The 11,694-nt window shown below is 55.6% G+C and overlaps 1 long non-coding RNA gene across 1 annotated transcript; it reads left to right on the forward strand.

The window, feature by feature from the left end:
- The first annotated feature begins 5,114 nt into the window (after window positions 1-5,114).
- Window positions 5,115-11,070, forward strand: LOC135974232 (uncharacterized). Its single transcript, XR_010591454.1, has 2 exons — window positions 5,115-5,702; window positions 10,447-11,070. It is a non-coding gene; the product is annotated as an uncharacterized LOC135974232 (long non-coding RNA).
- Window positions 11,071-11,694: the final 624 nt, after the last annotated feature.

Genomic DNA, 11,694 nt, shown 5'->3' on the forward strand with positions numbered 1-11,694 from the left:
TTCCCCTTTATTGTCTGTGGTAACGTCACTACTCATCCGTCACATGTTATTTTTGTGAGAAGACTGAAGCGAAGTAGGCATTGAGCAGCTCCTGTCATCTTCCTACCCTATTGCTTCATCTCCCTGCTGAGGGTAACAAAGACACAGAAAGCTCAACTCCTGCTGGTGTCCTGAAGCCACGCAGGCCCGTGTGCCACTAGCCCTTTACTACAGTGGTGCCAGCTGAACTCATTGCAGAGTAGCGCGGGTGTCAAGGAGTCACAGGCCTGGCGCTCCGGAACTGCTGTCTGAAGCCAGCCAGGGCTCTGGGTAGCGTGACTCCCCTCGTGGCACGCTACTGTCCAGGGCAAGGAGCCACTTCGGCTATGGCCTTCCTGGGCCTAACCTCGGAGCATTCAGCCCCCTGTTCTCACTAAATGCTTCCTGCAGGGGGTCCACCTGGACAGGACCCCTGGGGTAGCCAGAGGGCCCTGTACTCCACTCCACACTCAGCTGTGACCCTGTGACAAAGTGGGGATTTTTCCCTTGTTGTGTTATATGTGAGCCTGTGTTGTATGTTGTACGTGAGCCTATGTGAGTCTTACTGTTACGCATGAATACTGTGTGTGCCTCAGTTTCCCTGTGTATTGCACCAACGTCTAGGTGGTGGGAATAAGGGAGTGTGACTCCATGGGGGCTGCTCCAGCTGCCTGCACATAGGCTATGGCCCCTTCCTAACCTGAGCCCAGAAGGGGGCTGCGACCGGGTGACTGTGAGACAAAGGCCGGAGGAGGGACAAGAAGCGGGTCGGAGCCGGTGGCTGGAAGCTGGGCAGTCGTGTTGGGAGACAGGAAGAGTGGGGGGATCCCGGGTATCTCACCTGGGATTCCCCTGAGATGGATGAGGCTAAAGTCACTGATTTCTGTGCTAACAAGCTCTGTTCTATGCTGTGATCCTGTCGACTAATAAACCTTCTGTTTTACCTGCTGGCTGAGAGAGTCACGGCTGACTGCGAAGTGGGGGTGCAGGACCCTCTGGCTTCCCCAGGGTAGGGTGACCAGATGTCCCGATTTTATAGGGACAGTCTCGATTTTTGGGGCTTTTTCTTATATCGGCTCCTATTACCCCCCATCCCCTGTCCTGATTTTTCACATTTGCTATCTGGTCACCCTACCCCAGGGGTCCCATTCAGGTGGGCCCACCCAGGGGAGGCTCACGATGGACAGGGATGCTGGATGCTGCGAGGTCAGACCCAGGAAGGCGAGAGCCGAGGAGGCTGTTTGCTCTGGGCAGCGTGCCCTGTGGGGAGACACGCCACCCCAGAGTCCTGGCTGGCTTCAGACAGAGCAGGTCCGGCGCATTGGGCCTGTGCTCCGCGACAGACTCTCAGCCAGCGAGTAACACGGAAGGTTTATTAGTTGACAGGAACATAGCGTAGAACAGAGCTTGTTAGCACAGAAATCAGGACCATTCAGTAAAGTCCATCTTGGGGGGGGGGGGGGGGGGGAGCCTGGTGCTCCGGACTCCCCCCTACAAGTCCCCAAACAGGAGACTGACCCGCTTCCAGTGGCCTGACATCCGACATGCCCATCACCCCTCCTCCAGCCTTTGTCTTGCTTCCCGGGCAAGATGTCACCTGTTCGCATCTCCCTCCTGGCTCTCCGGTTCAGCCATTGTCTACAGGCAGGCAGCTGGGCAGCCTCACCTGCCCTCAGGTCTCAGCCAAGGTCACACACCCTTATCCCCACCACCTAGACACTGGCGCGATACACAGGGAAACTGAGGCACACACTGTATTCATGCAAAATAGTAAAACTCACATACAACATAACAAGGGGAAAACCCCACTTCGTCAGTGGGAAAGTGTCCCATCTTGTTGTCAGTTGTCACTGTGACGGCCTGACTGAAGGGACGGAGAGAGAACCAGGAGTGCCCTTGTTCAAGGCCCCTCCCCCCAAGCATTCTGTTGCAATTGTGGACTACATGCATTCCTTCTCCTTTCCCATCCCACTCTATGAACATGTAATAGTGTCTGTAACTGTGCCTTTGTGGGACACAACTGAGAATACCAAATTCAGGACAAACTGCTGAGAAATAGGGCAGAGACACCCCAACACTGGAGGTTAGTCTCCCATAGGATATACCAAACCAGCAACAAAAGTAAACGTCTGTTTCACCACACTGGCTAACAAAAGGTCATAAAAGCAGTTTCCTTAGACATCCCAGTCCTTGTATTACCACCGAAAACACTAGATTTAAATATGAGTGGTTCTTTAAAACCAAATTGAATTGAATAATCAGGGGGGCCCATTTCAAACAATGTGGAGCTGGCCTGAGCTGCTCACCCGAGCCCTGCCCCCTCCTTCCCAGGTGGGGCTGGTGTCGCTGCTCACCTGTGCCCTGCCTGCCCCCCCATGCGAGGCTGGGGATGGCATTGCTGCTCTCTCGAGCGCTGTCTGCCCTCTGCCCGAGCCCTGTCTCCCCCCTGTGTGGGGCTGGCATCGCCACTTCCCCGGGCATTTGTCCCTTTGCTCTTGCCAGCTGATCCAGTCAGCAAACGCAAACGGGACAAAAGGCTACTTTTGCCAAAAAAGTCGGGACGGCCAGGACAGGGCTTAAAACAGGGACTGTCCCGGCCAAAAGGGGATGTCTGGTCACCTTATCTCAGATTCCCACTTATCCCAAAGCACCTTCCTGCCCTAGTTCTTAGCAAGACACCAGCCTGCCCACCACAGCCCTGCTCCATCCCTGGCTGTGAGAAGGGGGCCTTGTGCTTACCTAGAAAAGACCACCTGTCACGGAGTCCCCGGGCGATGCTCCGGAACCGCTCCCCACAAAGCCAGTCAGGACTTTGGGGAGCCTCCTTGCCCTCGGAGCAGACTGTCTTCAGGGCAAGAAGCTCACAGGGCTTCATCTTCCTGGGTCTGACCTTGGAGCATTCAGCATATGCCCCTCCATGCGCTTCCCACAGCGAGTCCACCCAGGCGGGGTCCTGGGGAAGCCAGAGGGTCCTGCACCCCCACTTCGCAGTCAGACGTAACTCTCAGCCGGCCGATAACACAGAGGTTTAGTAGATGACAGGAACACGGTCTAAAACAGAGCTTGTAGGTCCAGAGAACGGGACCCCTCAGCCGGGTCCATCCTGGGGCCCAGCGAGCCAGACAACCCCGTCTGCCCTCACTCCTGTCCCCAGCCAGCTTCAAACTGAAGCCCCCTCCAGCCCCTCCTCCTCTGGGCTTTGTCTCTTTCCTGGGCCAGAAGGTCACCTGATCTTTTTGTTCACCTTTAGCTATTCCCTTGCAGGGGAGGAAGGGCCCTGGCCATTTGTTGCCAGGGAGACAGAGTGTCGGCCATTTATGCACACTGGAGATTTAAGAAATGCATAGGGGAAACTGAGGCACCCACACAGTATTCAGAGGAAACATTAAGAACAGTCCCACTTCGTCACACCACCCCTTTTAAGAAAATCTAACAGGTTATTTGCAGCATGCGAGGCAGGGAGAACCCATCGCCAGGCAGGATGAGGAAATGCACGAACACTGTTACACCCGAGGCAGAAAGCCGGTTCTCCCTGGCTACAGACGGCTCCGTAAGAGCCACCGCAGCAGCCGTGCTGTGCCGCAGGGAAGCTCTCTGCGGGAAAACGGCAAAGTGGCATCTTGGACTGTGGTGCCTGTTTTCACTCTGGATTTAGCATCGTGCGCCGATGCGCAGTGTGGGAGTGCGACGTGCCGGCCACGCTGACCTAGAGCTCCCTGCCCACCATCCGTCGGGTGGGGCACTGCTTGCTAATCTCCCTGCAGGGGGAAAGCACCTCAGCCCCCAGGGAAGAGAGGCTCCTCGCCCCTGTGCCCCGTCCCCTCCCTCTCTGCCTCGGTGTTCTCGTCAACAGCAGGACTCTGCAGTGGGGGAGAAAGAACGGAGCCGGCTGCGTGGTAACGTACATGTCCTCCCTCGTATCCAGTAGGGCAGGAAGGTCGCCCTGGCATGAGCCCGCTGGTGACAGGGCCCTGAGGACACTGATTTCACGGCCTGCGTGGAAATAGCGGCATTAGCGGAATTCCGCAGCTTTTCCAATGCGGGGGAGGTGGAAGTGCACATCCCTGCTTCTGCACCCGTGCTGAGGCGGTGGCTGCTCGTGGGGCGTCACTGGGCTGGTCCTGTCCTGGAGGGGACAGGGAGGGGCAAGCGGGTCCTGTCCTGGGGCGTGGGGGCTGAACCCCACCTGGACGAGCAGCGAGAGCCAGCGCAGTGCGTACATCAGCAACATGGCGCCGGATGGGCCAGCCCGGGGCAGGGATCGGGGCCTGGCTCACCCTGCGCCCAGCTCCCGCTCAGGCTGCTTCTGTTTCCTGCCCAGCTGGGGGGGTTCGGGGGTGGCTGACGGCACAGAGCTTCGGGGCCTGGCCTGGCTCACACCAGCGCCTGCAGGCCGGGGAGACACTGGAGCGCTGGCTGTGAGGAGCTGAGACCCTGCAGAGACAATGGGCACCCGCTGACCAGTGACGAACACCGAGCGGCAGGGGCAGCTGTGGTGTGAACACGGCAAGGCTGGGTCGGGAGAACAAGGAGGTGAGAGGTGTCTGTGCTGAGAACTGGGCTCACAGACACGGCAGCTCCCTGAGGGCACAAAGCCAACGGGAACGTACGTTTCTGAAGCCTTGTTAGGTTATTTTTAGTCAAGTTGCAGGTTTTTGTGCTTAATGCTAATGGGCTGCTCTTCCTCTGGGCACTTTTGTGTGTGTGCTTCGATCGTGCCCTGCCCCCACCCAGGGTGACTGACTGACACCCCCCACTCCTTTGCCACTTTCTAACCCCACCCTCGCCTCTGCCAATGGGCTGCAATGATTCCTTTAAAAAGTGAGCAGAGGCACATGATGGGCCATCCCACTCATTTAAAAAAAAACCATTAATTTCATTGATTGGCTCAGCGTGGCTATTTGAAGAGCAACATTCTTCTCTTTTGGATATGGTGAGGTGATGTAGTGGGGCAGTTGCTCCACTTTGGCAGAGAAGGGGTTAAAGCAGGCTGGAGGGAGCCTGCGCAGAACCCGGCCAATCAGAGAAGGGAAGAAAGGCAGCCAATCAGGGCCAGGCTGGGCCCTATATAAAGGCTGCAAAGCAGAGGCAAGAGCAGTCTCTCCCTGACAAGCAAGGGAGGAGGGGGACTGGCCCCCCAGGGATAGCCCCTGAGATAGAGCAGCGCTGGGCAGGCTCAGGGGAGCGGAGGGAAAGCTCCAGCCTGGTCCCTGCCGGGCTGAGGCCCCTGGAAGGAAGGGCCGAGGAAGTCCCAGGGGAAGTGGCCCAGGGAGCGCGAGCAGTAGAGGGGAGAGAAGCAGGGCAGGACATGGCTGCTGCCCGAGGGTCCCTGGGCCGGGACCCAGCGTAGTGGATGGGCCTGGGTCCCCCCCTTACGCTGCACTTGGCCGTGGAGGAGCCTGGCCCGATGCAGACTGGGGCTGGCCCTGAGGCCGGGGGCTAGACTCTGGGGCTGCAGTTGGCCACGAGGGCAGGGCCAGACAGGACTGCGGATGCCCCCGGAAGGGGGAGAACCGAGCGGGGCACAGCCGGAGGGCTCTGTCCAGAGGAGGAGGCCGCAAGCCAGGGAGCAACGTGGGTCCCAGACAGCACCGCAGAGCAATGGGTGACACGCCACCTGCACAGGGGGCTCCATGGCTGGACAGAGCTAATTCCTGGAGCAGCCAGCAGGAGGCGCCCCCGTGGTGAGTCTGCAGGTGTTACAGGTGGGTTGGGACTGGGGCATCACTGCTGCTACCCTGAGTAAACTGCATCCGCGCCCCTGCTGGGAGGAGTGGCCTGGGGGCGACTGGGGGCTGGAACATGTCCTCAGTGCCAGCGCTGCCGTGAGTGACAGACAGGACTCGTGGAACGGTGCCCTTGGCACTTACACTTCAGTACTTACAAATACGGGGACAAGTCTGGTGTGGAGATCGTGTTGCTCACGTATTTATATATAAAAGTACAAGTGTGTGTGTGTGACGCTATAGTGCACAGACCGCATCTCATTCCACGAAATGGGCATTCTTCTTCCATAGCACGTCATCTCCAACAGATCATCCTGAAGATGGTTCCTTCTTGGCAAAAGGGCCAAAGCTGAAGTCCGAGCCCCACCGCCCAAAGCGTGAGCCTCACCACCCAGGGCCAAAGCCCAAGGGCTTTAGCTTTGGCCTCCCCGCGTGAGCTGGTGGGGCACAGGCAGGCTCGGGCTTCAGTCCTCTGTCCGGAGGTCACGTCGCAATGTTTGTTGGCAGAAGGGGGTCGCGGTGCAATGAAGTTTGAGAACCCCTGGACGAGAACATCCCCATTTCTGTTTGTTCTTACCTTGGCCTGCATGCCCCTAGTCTGTCCCCATCCAGCCCTTCACTTTCATACCAGTTCTGTATCGCTCACCTGGCCCCACCCCCTCCCTGCAGTCTTGTATTGGAATCAAATGTGACTGACTGGAAACCCTCTGCTCTTCCCCCGTCCCAGTGCTCGTCCCTCCACAGCGATGAACCGTTCGAAAGCCACTCGGCTGCTGGCTCTCATGTTGGCACGGCTGATGCAGGAGGAGATGCCTGTCCTGGTCTCTGCCTGCCTTGTTCTGCTGACGTCAGCCATGGCTGCGCTGAGCCCTGCTCCTGCTCTGAGCCGTTTTTCCCTGGGCGACTGGGCCTGCCCCTAGCAGCAAGTGCTGGGGATTTCTGGTGCCCAAGGGGTTCCCAGGAGTGGGTGGAGTAGCTGGGTCCATCCAGCCCAGGGTTTTCCCTCTCCCACAATGTTCAGTCGGAGGGGGAGGTGGGGTCCTACCTGGCCAGCTCTCACCCCGCCCATGGAAACTGCTTACCTGTGTCTTGAATCTGGGCCACAAGTACAAGAGCCCTTGCATGTGGGTGCCTGAGGGCACAAGGCCTGGCCCTGTGGGGAGCCGGGCTATCGTAGGTCACCCCATTGTTCCTGTAGGCTCATCAGTGGGGATTAGCTGGGCCCTGGGGGGATGGGAGGGGCACCCGCTAAATCTATCACTGTGTTTATGAAGTATCAGAGGGTAGCCGTGTTAGTCTGTATCGACAAAAACAACAAGGAGTCTGGTGGCACCTTAAAGACTAACAGATTTATTTGGGCATAAGCTTTCGTGAGTAAAAACCTCACTTCTTCGGATGCAACAAATGTGAACATCCTCCTGCAAAGCCAGTGACTGAAAATCACCCAGATCCCAGGTCTGGATCAAGCCAGAGTCATGTGCCCAGGCCCGAAAGGCCTGCTGGGCTGAGGGACAAGAGACTTTCCCGTCCTCTTCCCTTCTCCATGAACTACCAAGATTAACCACTGCCACGGACAGCAGATTCTCCTCTTTCTGGGGCGGGGGGGCTGGTAAAGCAGTGTCCTTGGTAGGTCATCGGATATCGGCCCTTAAAAATCAGTCTGATTTACATCTCTCTCGCTCCCCCTCCCCCCGCCCGGCAGGCTCGTTATGGCCTTTAGCAGCCGTTGAGAAAATCGCTGCCCTAGAAAGCAGAGCTCTATGGCCCGGGAGCAGCTTGTCCCAGGGTCCTTAGGGTGTAGGGGCCCTAAGGACATTAGGTGCCACATTCAGAGTTCTAATGGTCCCGTCTGACCTGCTGTATGGCCCAGGCCAGAGAATTTCACCAGTCGCCCTGTATTGAGCCCAATAACTTGTGTTCGGCTAAAGCATCTGCCAGAAGGGCCCCAGGCTGGATCCGCAGCCCTCAGGAGATGGAGGAGCCCCCCAGTTCCCTGGGGAGTCTGTGCCAATGGGTAATGACCCACCCTGGTCACAACTCTCGCCTAATTCTAGCTGGGATTTGTCTGGCTTCAGCTTCAGTGGGATTTGGGGGCCTGGCTCCCTGCGGTGCCTTTGACCATCCCAACCTCCATCTTGGCTCTAGCAGTTCGTGAGCTTTGATCTGCTCAGATTATCTCAGAATTGAAGTAGGGACAGAAAAGCTTATTCCAGTCTCCAGTTACCTGGTCAGTTAGGCCTGAGAACAGTCGTGGGAGTTGCTGAGGAATTACTATTTCAAAGGGCTGGCACAATTCAAACTAATGAGGAAACAGTCGCTGTCCCAGGGAGCTCCCAGTCTCCGGTAAATTTAGATCAGTTCCCAGGAATCCCTCTGTCTCCCAGCTAACGGCGTTCCTGATTGCAGAGAGCTGGGCTGGGGGTGAGCTAGTGGCAGCCTGCCACCTTCTCTAAGCTACAACAGGCTCCATTCAGTCCTTTGGGTCCCTTCACTCAGATCCCACAGCCAAAGCAAATAGATCATTTTGTAACCATTTGTTGAGCTGAGCACGTAGCATCACTTACGCTGGACCATGAGCTCTTTGGGCGAGGACTGTCATCTTCTTATGTCTTACAGTGGGGGGCGCTATCACAGTAACAGTAGTTCATGTGTCAAGTATCAGAGGGGTAGCCATGTTAGTCTGGATCTGTAAAAAGCAACAGAGGGTCCTGTGGCACCTTTAAGACTAACAGACGTATTGGAGCATAAGCTTTCGTGGGTGAATGCCCACTTCGGGTGATGCATCCGACGAAGTGGGCATTCCCCCACGAAAGCTTATGCTCCAATACATCTGTTAGTCTTAGGCCTGGTCTACACTACGAGTTTAGGTCGAATTTAGCAGTGTTTAATCGAATTAAGCCTGGACACGTTCACACGGCTAAGTCTCTTTTTTCGACTGAAAGGGCCCTTTAAACTGGTTTCTTTACTCCACCTCCGACAAGGGAATTAGTGATAAAATTGGCCTTAATGGGTCGGAATTGGGGTAGTGTGAACGGAATTCAACGTTATTGGCCTCTGGGAGCTATCCCACAGTGCTTCGTTGTGCCCGCTCTGGACAGCACTCTCAACTCAGATGCACTGACCAGGTAGACAGGAAAAGCCTCGCGAACGTTTGAATTTCATTTCCTGTGCAGTGTGGAGAGCACAGGTGACCATGCAGAGCTCATCAGCACAGGTAACCGTGATGGAGTCCCAGGATTGCAAAAGAGCTCCATCATGGACCGAACGGGAGGTATGGGATCTGCTTGCCATATGGGGAGACGAATCAGTGCTAGCTGAACTCCATAGCAGTAAATGAAATGGCAAAATATTAGAAAAGGTCTCAAAGGCCATGAAGGACAGAGGCCATAACAGGGACGCACAGCAGTGCCGCGTGAAAATTAAGGAGCTAAGGCAAGCCTACCACAAAGCCAGAGAGGCAAACGGAAGGTCCGGGGCACAGCCGCAAACATGCCGCTTCTACGCGGAGCTGCATGCCATGCTAGGGGGTGCAGCCACCACTACCCCAACCGTGTGCTATGACTCCATCACTGGAGAAACACACAGGGAAGCGGGTTCGGGGTTCGGGGTACGAGGAAGATGAGGATGAATATAATGAAGATAGCTCACAGCAAGGAAGCGGAAAAACCGGTTTCCCCAACAGCCAGGATATGTTTATCACCCTGGACCTGGAACCAGTAACCCCCGAACTCACCCAAGGCGTGCTCCCAAACCCTGAGGGCACACAGGGGACCTCTGGTGAGTGTACCTTTGTAAATATTACACATGGTTTAAAAGCAAGCGTGTTTAATGATTAATTTGCCCTGGCAATCGCGGCCAGTACAGCTACTGGAAAAGTCTGTTAACGTGTATGGGGATGGAGCGGAAATCCTCCAGGGACATCTCCAGAAAGCTCTCCTTCATGTACTCCAAAAGCCTTTGCAAAAGGTTTCTGGGGAGGGCTGCCTTATCCCGTCCGCCATGGTAGGACACTTTACCACGCCAGGCCAGTAGCACGTAGTCTGGAATCATTGCATAACAAAGCATGGCAGCGTATGGTCCCGGTGTTTGTTGGCATGCAGACAACATCCATTCCTTATCGCTCTTTGTTATCCTCAGGAGAGTGATATCATTCACGGTCACCTGGTTGAAATGGGGCGATTTTATTAAGGGGACATTCAGAGGTGCCCGTTCCTGCTCTGCTGAACAGAAATGTTCCCCGCTGTTAGCCACGCGGTGCGGGGGAGGGGTGAAGTGATCATCCCCGAGAATTGGGTGTGCGGGAGGAGGTGGGTTAGTTGGGTTTGTGCTGCATGTTAACCTAGAAACCACAGCCCCTCCTTTTACATTGCAAACCCATTTTAAATGGCCAACCCAACGGGTGCTTGGCATGGGAAATGAGGGCGCTACTGTTTGAAACCATTCCCACATGTTAAGAAGGTTAAAAAAGCCAAAAGACTGTGGTTTACCATGGCTGCCTGCAAGCCGAAATCTGTTGCCTGGCACTGCGTGAGTGATCTCTCACACCAAACCGGCAGGCCCTCAATATAAGAGGAAAAATGCGACCTTGTAACAAAAGCACATGTGCTGTGTAATGTGAACAGCAAAATTTAACGTGAAAGAGTGTACCCATTGTTCTCTAAAATGTGTCTTTTTTAACCACCTCTCCCTTCTCCTCCACCAGCTGCAAATGTTTCTCCTTCACAGAGGCTAGTGAAGATTAGAAGGAGAAAACGGCGGACTCGGGATGATATGTTCTCGGAGCTCCAGATGTCCTCCCACGCTGACAGAGCACAGCAGAATGCATGGAGGCAGTCAATGTCAGAGTGCAAAAAAGCACAGTATGAACGAGAGAAGAGGTGGCGGGCTGAATCGCGGGATGAACAGAGCAAGTGGCGGGCTGAAGATGATAGGTGGCGTCAGCTTGCAGACAGAAGGCAAGAGTCGATGCTTCGGCTGCTGGAGCATCAAACTGATATGCTCCAGCGTATGGTTGAGCTGCAGGAAAGGCAGCAGGAGCAGAGACCGCCGCTACAGCCCCTGTGTAACCAACAGCCCTCCTCCCCAAGTTCCATAGCCTCCTCACCCAGACGCCCAAGAACACGGTGGGGGGGCCTCCGGCCACCCAGTCACTCCACCCCAGATGATTGCCCGAGCATCAGAAGGCTGGCCTTCAATAAGAGTTAAAGTTTTAAAGTTTTAAACTGCAGTGTGTCCTTTTCCTTCCCTCCTCCCCCACCCATCCCAGGCTACCTTTGGCAGTTATCCCCCTAGTTGTGTGATGAATTAATAAAGAATGCATGAATGTGAAGTAACAATGACTTTATTGCCTCTGCAAGCGGTGCTCGAGGGGGGGAGGGTAGGGAGGGTGGTTGGTTTACAGGGAAGTAGAGTGAACTGGGTGGGGGGGGGCGGAGGGTTCATCAAGGAGAAACAAACAGAAGTTTCACACCGTAGCCTGGCCAGTCACAAAACTCGTTTTCAAAGCTTCTGTGATGCGCACCGCGCCCTGCTGTGCTCCTCTAACCGCCCTGGTGTCTGGCTGCGCGTAATCAGCAGCCAGGCGATTTGCCTCAACCTCCCACCCCGCCATAAATGTCTCCTCCTTACTCTCACAGATATTGTGGAGCGCACAGCCAGCAGCAATAACAATGGGGATATTCTTTTCGCTGAGGTCTGAGTGAGTCAGTAAGCTGCGCCAGCGCGCTTTTAAACGTCCAAATGCACATTCCACCACCATTCGGCACTTGCTCAGCCTGTAGTTGAACAGGTCCTGACTACTGTCCAGGCTGCCTGTGTACGGCTTCATGAGCCATGGCATTAAGGGGTAGGCTGGGTCCCCAAGGATCACGATAGGCATTTCAACATCCCCAACGGTTAGTTTCTGGTCCGGGAAGAAAGTCCCTTCCTCCAGCTTTCGAAACAGACCAGA

Source organism: Chrysemys picta, chromosome 11 (genome assembly GCF_011386835.1).
Source record: "Chrysemys picta bellii isolate R12L10 chromosome 11, ASM1138683v2, whole genome shotgun sequence".
NCBI lineage: Eukaryota > Metazoa > Chordata > Testudines > Emydidae > Chrysemys > Chrysemys picta.